Source organism: Scyliorhinus torazame, chromosome 4 (genome assembly GCF_047496885.1).
Source record: "Scyliorhinus torazame isolate Kashiwa2021f chromosome 4, sScyTor2.1, whole genome shotgun sequence".
Taxonomy (NCBI): Eukaryota; Metazoa; Chordata; class Chondrichthyes; order Carcharhiniformes; family Scyliorhinidae; genus Scyliorhinus; species Scyliorhinus torazame.
The window spans coordinates 60,928,060-60,938,377 of record NC_092710.1 but is presented as its reverse complement, the minus strand read 5'-3'; positions in this window follow the sequence as shown (position 1 = coordinate 60,938,377).

Sequence of the window (10,318 nt, the reverse complement as noted above, 5' to 3'; positions counted from 1 at the left end):
CCTCATCCCCACCCAATTTCCCCCCACCCCAACTGGTTATTATTGATTTCCCATATTATATTACATGTTTTTAGAGTTTGAATTTGTTTACATGTGACAGTACAATAAGAAAAGAGGAGAAGGAAACCATACATGCAAAAGTACCCAGATAACATCGACCATCTCCCAGCCCTCCTTCTGCAAGTACATTGGCTTTGTTCGTCCACCGGTTTTATTTACATTATTCCATCTGAGATGGAGTGAGTGGTGGTACGGTAGGAAAGTGGATAACACTCTTTGATCACAACTCCAGGGTCGCAGGTTCGATTCCTAGGCTTGGATCACTGGCTGTGTGGAGTTTGCAAGTTATCCCCGTGTGTGCGTGGGTTTGCTCTGAGTGCTCCGGTTTCCTCCCACAAATCCCGAAGGACGTGCTGTTACGTGAATTGGACGTTCTTAATTCTCTCTCTGTGCACTCGAACAGGCGCCGGAATGTGGCGACTAGGGGCTTTTCACAGTGACGTCATTGTAGTGTTAATCGTTGAACATGTTTCCCCTTAATGTCCCTAAATGTCTTTGGAGCGAGGAGAATACTATCTTGATCAGCTAGAAGACAGAATCGAAGGTTGGAGGAAGGTGGCTTGGTAAACGTTTTCAACGGTTGCAGACAGACACGGAGCGAAACGATAGAATGGACGATTCGTATGTGGTGCGATTTGTTTCTTTGATTGAATCTATTTTCATATTGTAGCTGCAGTTGAACATTATTGGAGGGATTCAAACATGGAGATTGAAAAAGGTCGACACACTTTCGAGAGGAGACAATGTGTCCAGGGGCTTTTCAAAGGTAGCGAGGTTGGAGACGAGGCCGTAGTTTGCAAGAACTAGATAAGAAGAGGATTGTTTTTAGTAGTAAGCTGACCATGGAGCGAACGGTCTCATTGGAAGAAAGACAGTTACTGACAATATTAGCCAGCATGGGGAGAATCAAGTGAAGTTGTTGATCAGCAATTTAGACGGACTAAGAAGAATCAGGAAACAAGGAAATGGGTCTCACGGAGAAGATGAGTTTGAAAAGAAATGATACAATGTGAGGACCTAACAGGAAGAGTTCAGCTACAAAAAGCTATGAAAGTAAATCTTAGATGATTCTATAACGTATTTATTTTCGGCAGTGTCAAAGGAATTCTCTCACACATTTCTTAATGTCCACTTTCTGTGCTATGCACTAAAAACAAACAATTTAAATAAACTTGTACATTATGGTTCAGCGACACGATTTTCTGCATTAATACACAAGACCAGTGGTGAAAGTGATGAAACTTCACATTTAGTCCCTGTGATTTATTTGGAGACAAGGTTCGCAGTATTAGATTCAAACAAAATTAAAGCTCAATAATTGGAAAAACGACAATTCAAATAAATCATTCAAATGAGCGAGAAAATAACATAATTCAGAAACACGCCTGTGTAATAGGCGTGTGCACTGGAACTGAGTGGGATCTGGTGGAACCCTTAACTTTTTTCCCAGCCGAGTGTTTTATAACTCGTTGCTTTAAAATGCCGACTTTTCAGGATGGTTTTGCAATTCTTCCGCAGTCAGTAAAATTATCAAATTAATGTAGTCAGGGATGTATAATACCATGAGGTGATGGGAAATGCGCCAGCATCAACTCACGTCCAATTAGAAAGGGACAGCAAATGGTGGCAACGCTAATGCCTCTCACGTGCCTGAAATAATAAAATTTTAAAACCGCTTTGTCATTTGATTCATCAAACTATTGGAGTGTCGGGGAATAGTCTCGCCGTCTCTTCTTTTCGAGAGAAAGCTGTGTCCTGACTCTCTCCTTCCACCGTCCAGCAGAGCCCCCACCCCTGCCGCTGTGTGGGCACTTCGCGCTATTATTCACCGTTAATTGACCAGAAAAACAGATCTGCCAGGAGGACATTCTTGTTCTGTTACATTACCAGTGACACTGGTAATAAGTGACAATAAATATTAACAGCTATTATACAGAACGCTATTCTGGCTTACCGGGAGTACCAATGGCTACCAGAACAGGATAGTAAATGTCTTTGATCTGTAGAATTATCGGCCGTTCCATTATTTGGAAGAACCTTCGCCCACTGATCCGCTTTGCAGTTCTCACTGGAAATGTGTGAGATCCCTCGGAGCCCCTTTATAGAACAATCCGTTCCCAGCTGAGAAACGCAGCTTGCACAATATTTGCCGTTAGTTACAGTCACTAAACAAACAAAGGAGTGTTTCCAGTTCAGTGCATTGTGAACGGCAATAGCAAAATTGAGCAGGTCAGTCCACAATACTACTGCCATTTATATTACTCAACAGAAAGAAATCCCAGACGATGGGCCGAATGGCCTTACTTCCGCTCTACTGGTCTTATGGAAAGTGCCTTATTCGTACAGCTCGTAGAACGAAAATCCAAGATAGTTTTTCAGATCAGTATGCCGTCGAACCAACAAGTGAGCCGTTTATTTTAGATCTGGTCTTGAAGAATGAGGGAGGTCTTATAACACATTGGCTTCGAAGGAAGAGTGAAACAATATCATGGAAATTGTCATTCTATATTTGTCCCGAGGATGACACATCTCGTAATAGTAAACTACGTAGCCTGTCGTTGCGAACATTCAAATGGAGATCTTGAAATGACTTTTCAAAATGTATGATTGTAGACATGAAATTTATCGAAAATGTTAAATGCATATTAATGCAAGGACGAACGGCCACACAAATAAAGAAAAGTGGTACAACCGTGATTAACAATAAGATAAATATATCAAATTTTATCGCCAAATTAAATAACAAACCTCGGAAATGGAAGTGGTTTAGATTTCATCAAAATCGGACCTACAATTGGGAAGCACACTGGGGATAAATAAGTGAGACTGAGATGAACACAGTTCAGAGTAAGAGCAGGCAGAGGCTCGGGGCAGGGCCCAGCGCGCCTGTAGTACAGTGCAGAATGAAAGAACTATAACAAGTAAAACAGACGAACTGAGAGCCTGGATTAAGAGATGGAACTATGATGCAATTGCAAATGCAAAGACAGGTTAAAGGAGGGACAGGACTGGCAGCTTAACATTCCGGGTATCGTTGTTTTAGACGGGTCAGAAGGGGAAACAAAAGAGGTTGGGCAGTTGCAATGCTGAATAGGGAGCAGATCACATCTGTGTTGAGGGAGGACACATTGGAGGGATCGTGCAGTGCGGTATTATGGGTGGAACTTAGGAATAAAAAGGGTGAAATCACAATGCTCGGAGTAACATTGAGCATCCAACACGCCGCAGGAGACAGAGGGGCAGTTGTGTAGTCAGATACTGAAAGGTGTGAAAAACTCAGGGTAATTGCGACGGGGGACTTTAACTTCCATATTGACTAAGAATCCCTTACAGCCAGGTGCCCGGAGGGAGAGTAATTTGTTAGATGTTTCCATCTAACAATTGGAGGGCTATTTGATGCAGTATGTTGATATTCAAACCAGGGAAGGGGCCATACTAGATTTGATATTGGGGAATGTGCCAGGCCACGGGATTGACGTTTCAGTGGGGAAGCATTTTGGTCTTAGCGACTATCATTTCAGAAGATTTTGGGTAGTCACGGATAACGACAAGAGTGGCGCCGGGCGAGGGTGCTTATTTGAGTGAGGGCCAATTATATCCAAATTAAGCAGCAATGGTGGGAATGTGGATTGGGAGCAGTTATTTGGCAGCAAATCCACGTCTGACACGTGGGAGATTTTTAAAAGGCCAGTTGATTGAAGTGTCGGATGTCGCCGCCAAAATAAAGGATATAAATGCCAAGATTCGGGAACCATGGATGACAAGGGAAATTGTAAGATTAGTCAAATGTGAAAAGGAAGCATACGCTAGGTCTAGGCATCTAAAAACTGACGAAGCCTTGAGGACTACAGTGAAAGTAGGAAGGAACTTGAACGTGGAATTAGGATGGCTACCAAGTGCCATGAAATATCTTCAGCAAACATGATCAACGAGAATCCCACTTCTTTTAGGCATATATTCGGAACAAGAGGGTGGCAAGAGAAAGTGTAGGCCCGCTCAAGGACAATGGAGGAAGGTTATGCGTACAACCAGATGAACTGAGTGAAATTGAAATTCTTAATGAGTACTTTGTATTGGTATTCGCCAGGGAGAAGGACATGACGGAGTTTGAGGTCAGGGATAGGTGTGTGCACGCGCTTTAGAACGTCTCCATATCAAAGGAGGAAGTGTTAAGTATCCTCAATTGCATTAAGGTATACAAGTCCCCGGGGCCGTACTGGAACCATGCCAGGTTACTTCCGGAGGCAAAGGGAGATATAGCTAGTGCCTTCACATCCTCTTTGACCACAGGCGAGGTTCCAGAGGACTGGAGAATGAATACCCAACGCTGTTCCCTTGTTTAAGAAAGGAAGCAGGGAAAATCGAACAAATTATAGGCCGGCGAGCCTGACATCAGCGGTCGGGACGTTTTTGGAAAAGATGCTGAGGGACAGGGTAAATGCGCATTTGGAGGAAAATGCATTAGTTAGTGACCAGCAGAACGGTTTTGTGTGGGGAAGTTTATGTCTCACCAACTTGAATGAGTTTTACGAACAGGTAAAAAAGAAAACTGATGAGGGAATGGCTTTGGGTATAGTTTATATGGTCTTTAGTAAGGCGTTTGACAAGTTCCCTCATGGCAGACTGGTACAAAAACTAAACTCACATGAGTTGTGGGGTGGGGAGGGGGAGGGGGAGGGGGGGGGGGAGCTAGGTGAATGCTGAATTGGCTTGGTTATAGAAGACAGAAAGTAGCGATCGAAGGGTCTTTTTTCCGAAAGGAGACCTGTAGCGAGTAGTGTTTCGCCAAAACAAAAAATGCTGGAAACTCCCAGCAGGTTTGGCTGCATCTGTAGCGAGAGAAACGAGCGAACGTTTCGAGTCTCGATGAACCTTTGTCAAACAAAAAAGGCATAGAAAGTGGGAGATACTTATATTGCAGGGTGAGGGAATGGAAGATGAGTCATAGCCACAGAAACCAAGGGAAAGGAGTGCTAATGGCCGTCCCCAGAGAGAATAAAATGGATGAAAGGCCAAAAAGCAGAGAAATTAAAATCAGATGGTAAGCTGTGAGATGTAGATGTGGGGGAACGGGGGACATTGCAGGGAGGGAGGTAAAATGAGAAAAATGGGGAAGGGGATGCAAAGGGGAGAAAACGTAAGGAAAGGAGGGACAACGAAGGGGGGAAGAGTGGGGGAGAACTATATATAAAGAAAGACAAGAAAGAAATGAAAGGTAAAATAAAGTTGAAATTAAATGGAATGAAAGCAAATGGGTCGAGGTGGGGTAGAGCTAATCATCTGAAGTTGTTGAATTTTAAGTTGAGACCGGAAGGCTGTAGCGTGCCTAATCGGAAGATGAGATGCTGTTCCTTCAGTTGAGCGTTGAGCTTCACTGGAACATTGCAGCAGGCCACGGACAGACACGTGACCATGGGTGCAGGGCCCTGTGTTAAAATGGCAATCAACGGGAAGCTAAGGGTCCTGAATGCACACAGAATGCAGGTACTCAGCAAAGCGATCACCCAGTCTACGTTTGGTCTCTCGGATATAGAGGAGACCACTAGTGAGCAGCAAATGCGATTGACCAAACTGAATGGGGTGCAATTTAAACGCGGCTTAACCTGGAATGAGTGTTTGTGAGCTGGGATGTTCAACCAGGTAAAAGGACAGGTGTTACACCTTCTGCGATTGCATGGGAAGGTGCCATGGGTGATGGGAGAGGTGTTGGGTATGGTGGAGGAGTGGACTAGATTATACCGGATGGAACAGTCTCTGCCGAATTCTGACAGAAGGACTGAAGGGAAGATACATTTGGCGGTGGTATCACGCTGGGGTTGGCGAAAATGGTAGAGGATTATGCTTTGCATACCGAGGCTGGTGGGAGGAAATGAGAGAACGAGGGGGATTCTGTCCTTATTCTGGGATGGTGGGGAGGGGGCGGGGATACTGGCGCGGGTGATGGACCGCACGCTGTTGAGGGCCCTGCCAACAACTGTAGGTGGGAAATCAAGGTTGAGGAAGAACCACTTTGCCAAGCACCTTCGGTCTCTGCGCATTCAGGACCCTGACCTTCCCGTTGCTTGCCATTTTAACACACTCCCTGCTCCCACGTCCACATGTTTGTCCTTGGCCTGCTGCAATGTTCCAGTGAAGCTCAACGCAGACTGGAAACAGAATCTCATCTTCCGGTTAGGCATACAACAGCTTTCTGGTCTCAACGTCGAATTCACCAACATCATATTATTAGCTGCAGCCCTTTTATTTATTTTTTGTCTTTCTTTATATATATTTTCCCCACCCTTTGCCCTATCTTATGCCCCCTTTTCGAACCCTTTCTCCTCTTTACTTCCCCATCCTGCCCTTTTTCTGATTTTACCTCAAGAATAAAAACGTATTTTTCGCCACTATGTAGACATCAGTGGCATCTGTCGTGCCATGTATAAATTTTCTAATTTTGGATACCCAATTAATTTTTTCCAATTAAGGCGCAATTTAACGTGGCCAATCCACCTACACTGCATATTTTTCGGTTGTGGGGGCGAAGCCAACGTCAACACGAGGCGAATGTGCAAACTCCACATGGATAGCAAGCCAGAGCAGGAATAGAACCTAGGACCCCAGCGTCGTCAGACAGCAGTGCTAACCACTGCGCCACCGTGCTGCCCCTGACCTGCCACATTGACCTGAGGCGTAAGAAATTAGTCAGGGAAATGACGATTATTCAGTTCGAATAATGGATAATGTTTTTGTTTTAATAACATCTTGGAAGAACCCACTTCAGACAATTCAGTGGCAATTATTTTTAAATTTTGGTCATTTCAATATAGTAATGTAGTTTGACAAGGGTTGAAATCACTTATTTACTTTGTCCCTTTTCTTTCTAAATGTGTGCAAATCACCTTTACAGCATCCCTAAAGATAATAAGACTGTAAGATATTGGAACCAAACTAGGCCATTTAGCCTATCGAATCAGCGGGAGTACTGATAGTAGTATTAAAAACTGCAGAAGAGAACAAGCGACAGATGATCCTGTGGGGGAGGTACGACATTTGGACTATAACAGGGTTAACTTTGATCCTTTCGGACTACAGAGCTTGTCCAGATTCCTGTCGATGTCGCTGTTTTGACTTAAAGACATGCATCGGCTAAAGTGTCATGAAGATTTGAGCTTAGGACCTTCTGTTCTTTCGGCAATCATATGTCTTTTCTCGTGTCTTGAAGGAGCTTCTGGCGAAGGAGCGGGCCCCTATGGTGCCCCCGCCCCAGACCCCAGCAACAGCCAGACACCCAGGTGCCAGGCTGCGACTAGGATGATACCACCATAGCTGGGAGTCCACGACCTGCACCTCAGGACACCCCGGAGCTCGAGTCCAGCAATAACACTGATTAATCGTCAGAGATATCTCCAACCCCTCCGAGACCCTGACATCAGTTCGCCACCTCAGTGAAGAGGCTCCTGGGGGGCACTACGACATGCACCGGTACGCAGAGTGACGGTCGGGAGTGCGAGCCGATCCATAGACTAGCTGCCTTTCAGATGGGGTTTGGGCTTCTGGATAAGGAAGCCCCATCGATTGCGGAGCTGCAGTCGTAGAACCAGGCACGACATGAGGGGTTAACGGTGATCATACCGCATCTGCAGGTGTAGTTGGAGGACACCATCCGCTTGATGGAGCAGGAGATGGTGCGACCATCTGTGCCACCCAGGCCAACACTGCACGGATGGCGTCCATGGTGGAGGGCTTGGGGGGTGAAGGTTTCAGCAAATGGGTCAGGGTAAACATGGACCAGGAATCTTTGTGTAGGCGGTGACGAAGGACTAGGGCAGGGCGGCACTATCACAGGCAACTATGTGCCAAGGCCACTTGGATATTGTAGCTGTGCACTGTTGCTTGCACTGGTCGCAATGGGCAATGGTTGAGAGCATAGACAGAATTTCCAGGGGCTTACCGACGTTGCACACAGAGGGAGATGGCCCAGTCACAGCATGACATGGTGCAATCCCAGAACAAGGTGGTCCACTCCCTATCGTCCATGACCGAGAGCATTAAGACCCTGGATGAGGCGGCAGCAGCTTCCAGGACTGGCAGTGTCAGGTAGCAGGGCAGCCTCAGGATGTAGCCCCGCTCGCAGCGCCATTCCATAGATTAGCCCATGGACCAACGGGCACCTTAAGGAAGGAGGAAGTGGTGGAATCTGTGTCAGTGACTCCCGCAGGGGATGTGCCGGAACACCGAAGCACATCGGACTGCCCCCTCCCCCCCACTCCCCTTCCTCTCCCTGGTGTATCACATGGGCAACGGGTAGAACAGGGCGGCGCCACGCCTCGTAGGAGACCCGAGCTGCAGCCGGGCCCATTCAGGCCAGGTCGCCCTAGAAGGCGGCCACCAAAGGGGAACTAGGTCACAGGGCCGGAATCACAGCAGGTATCCTCCACTCCTGATGTACCACCTGAGGATCACCTAGGCATAGCGTTAGGGTCTGTATAGCTAGAAAAGTGGACACTATTAAGTTGGCACGGGTGCAGGGCACAGTTTAATGATAAGGGCTAGGGCAAAATCCACCATATCTGTTTGCACATTAAAGATCTCTGCAGAATGTTATAACCTGCCTCGGTGCACTGGGATGGAAAGGCTGGACTGGGGTGGACGCAGAGGGCAAGCGGGGCGCGCGGGTGGAAATGTGTAGAGGTTGATGGTGGGGGGGGGGGGGGTGGTTGGCCCTGGGACCGCGGTTCAGGGAGTGCTCACCGCTCTGGGGTCGCACCCCCAACCCACCCACCACCCACCACTCCAGCCCCACGTCCGCCAGCCCTTGGAATCTTTGGACCACGTGATGGAATGGCCAGCTCTCATGCAGAGGTCACCTAGGTGGCCGTGGTAAGTACTACTGTGGGCTGGAGTCAGACGTTGTCACGTGATGTGGAGCTCCTGAGCTCATCGCAGAGCAGATTGTCTTCATCCTCCATCCCGTGGGCTAGACAGGCTGCCCGTGCCAGCCCAGGGCCCGCACCTCGTCGTGAGCCAGGTAGCTTTCATGGAGTGGGTGCAGGAGTGGGTGGGGTGTGCCGGTGGCCAAGGGAGACATTGTAGTGTGGGTTGTGGTGTCTTTGCCCTTGGCCAGTGGATGGCGAAATTGCAGACGATCAGAGCATACCGGACGCATTGGCCCTGGCACACAGGTTGTGATTCCTCCCGTGCCTGCCGGGGCCCCATGCCATGACCATCCGCACGCTCACCCACAACCTCCTCGTCGCCCCAGGCCTGGAGTTCAACATACTCCTGCAGCACGTCGCCCTTCTGCTGCGTGACCTTGTGGGGGACGCAGCAGGCCACCACAATGTCGGCGATCCTCCCTCCCATCGCTATACTGGAGGGCTCCTCTAGAACGGTGCAGGGAACTGAACTACATCTTGAGGACGTCAAAGCACTGCTCGATCAGGACTCTGGTCGCTGCATGGTCTCTCTGACAGTCTGGGGCTTCCGGATAGGCGTCGTCAGTCACTGCTGCAGCAGCTAAACCCTGTTGCCCAAAAAACAAACTTTCAGCCGGGGGTATCTCGCGAAGAAGACGGGAACCGTCGAGTGTTCTTGCATGAAATCTGGGTGCACATTTCCCGTGTACCAACTGCAGTCGTGCAAGATGTGCACCTAAGGTCACACACCAGCTGCAGGTTCATCGAGTGGATCCCTTTAGGTTTATAAAGAATGGCCTTTCATGCGATGGTTCTCATTAGGGACTTGCATCCCGTCGATCACCACTGGACCTGGGCATGTTGGCGAGGATGGCAAAACTCACTGCCTGGGCAACCTGATAGGAATGGTCCACATCGAATTTGATCTATTTGTGCCACCCCGGAATTTAGGGCCAGCATGACGGCATGAATGCACCTGTGAGATGCCGGTTAGGTCCCCACTCAGCGCCTAGAGGGATCCCGTGGCGTCAACGTTCAGGGCGACCATCACCTTGACGGCCACCAGGAGCAGGTATCCTCTTACATTCCCCCGTGTTGCTGTCGGCATCCTGACTTGGGAGACGTGTTGCACTGTCCACCTACTCAGCCAGCGTCTTCGACGGCACGACCGGTCTGCCATGTCCTCGAACGACAAGCGCTGTGAAACACTCGAGGTCTCATGCGTTGCCTTATTCCCACCTCTTGCTCGGCCTGTTGGGCGGTCAGCTCCCCATTCTCACCGGCTGCCTCCTGTTGCACTGGGACAGGATCCAATGTAGCAGGGTCCATCTCCAACATCCCGAACATCTCCAGCTCGTACT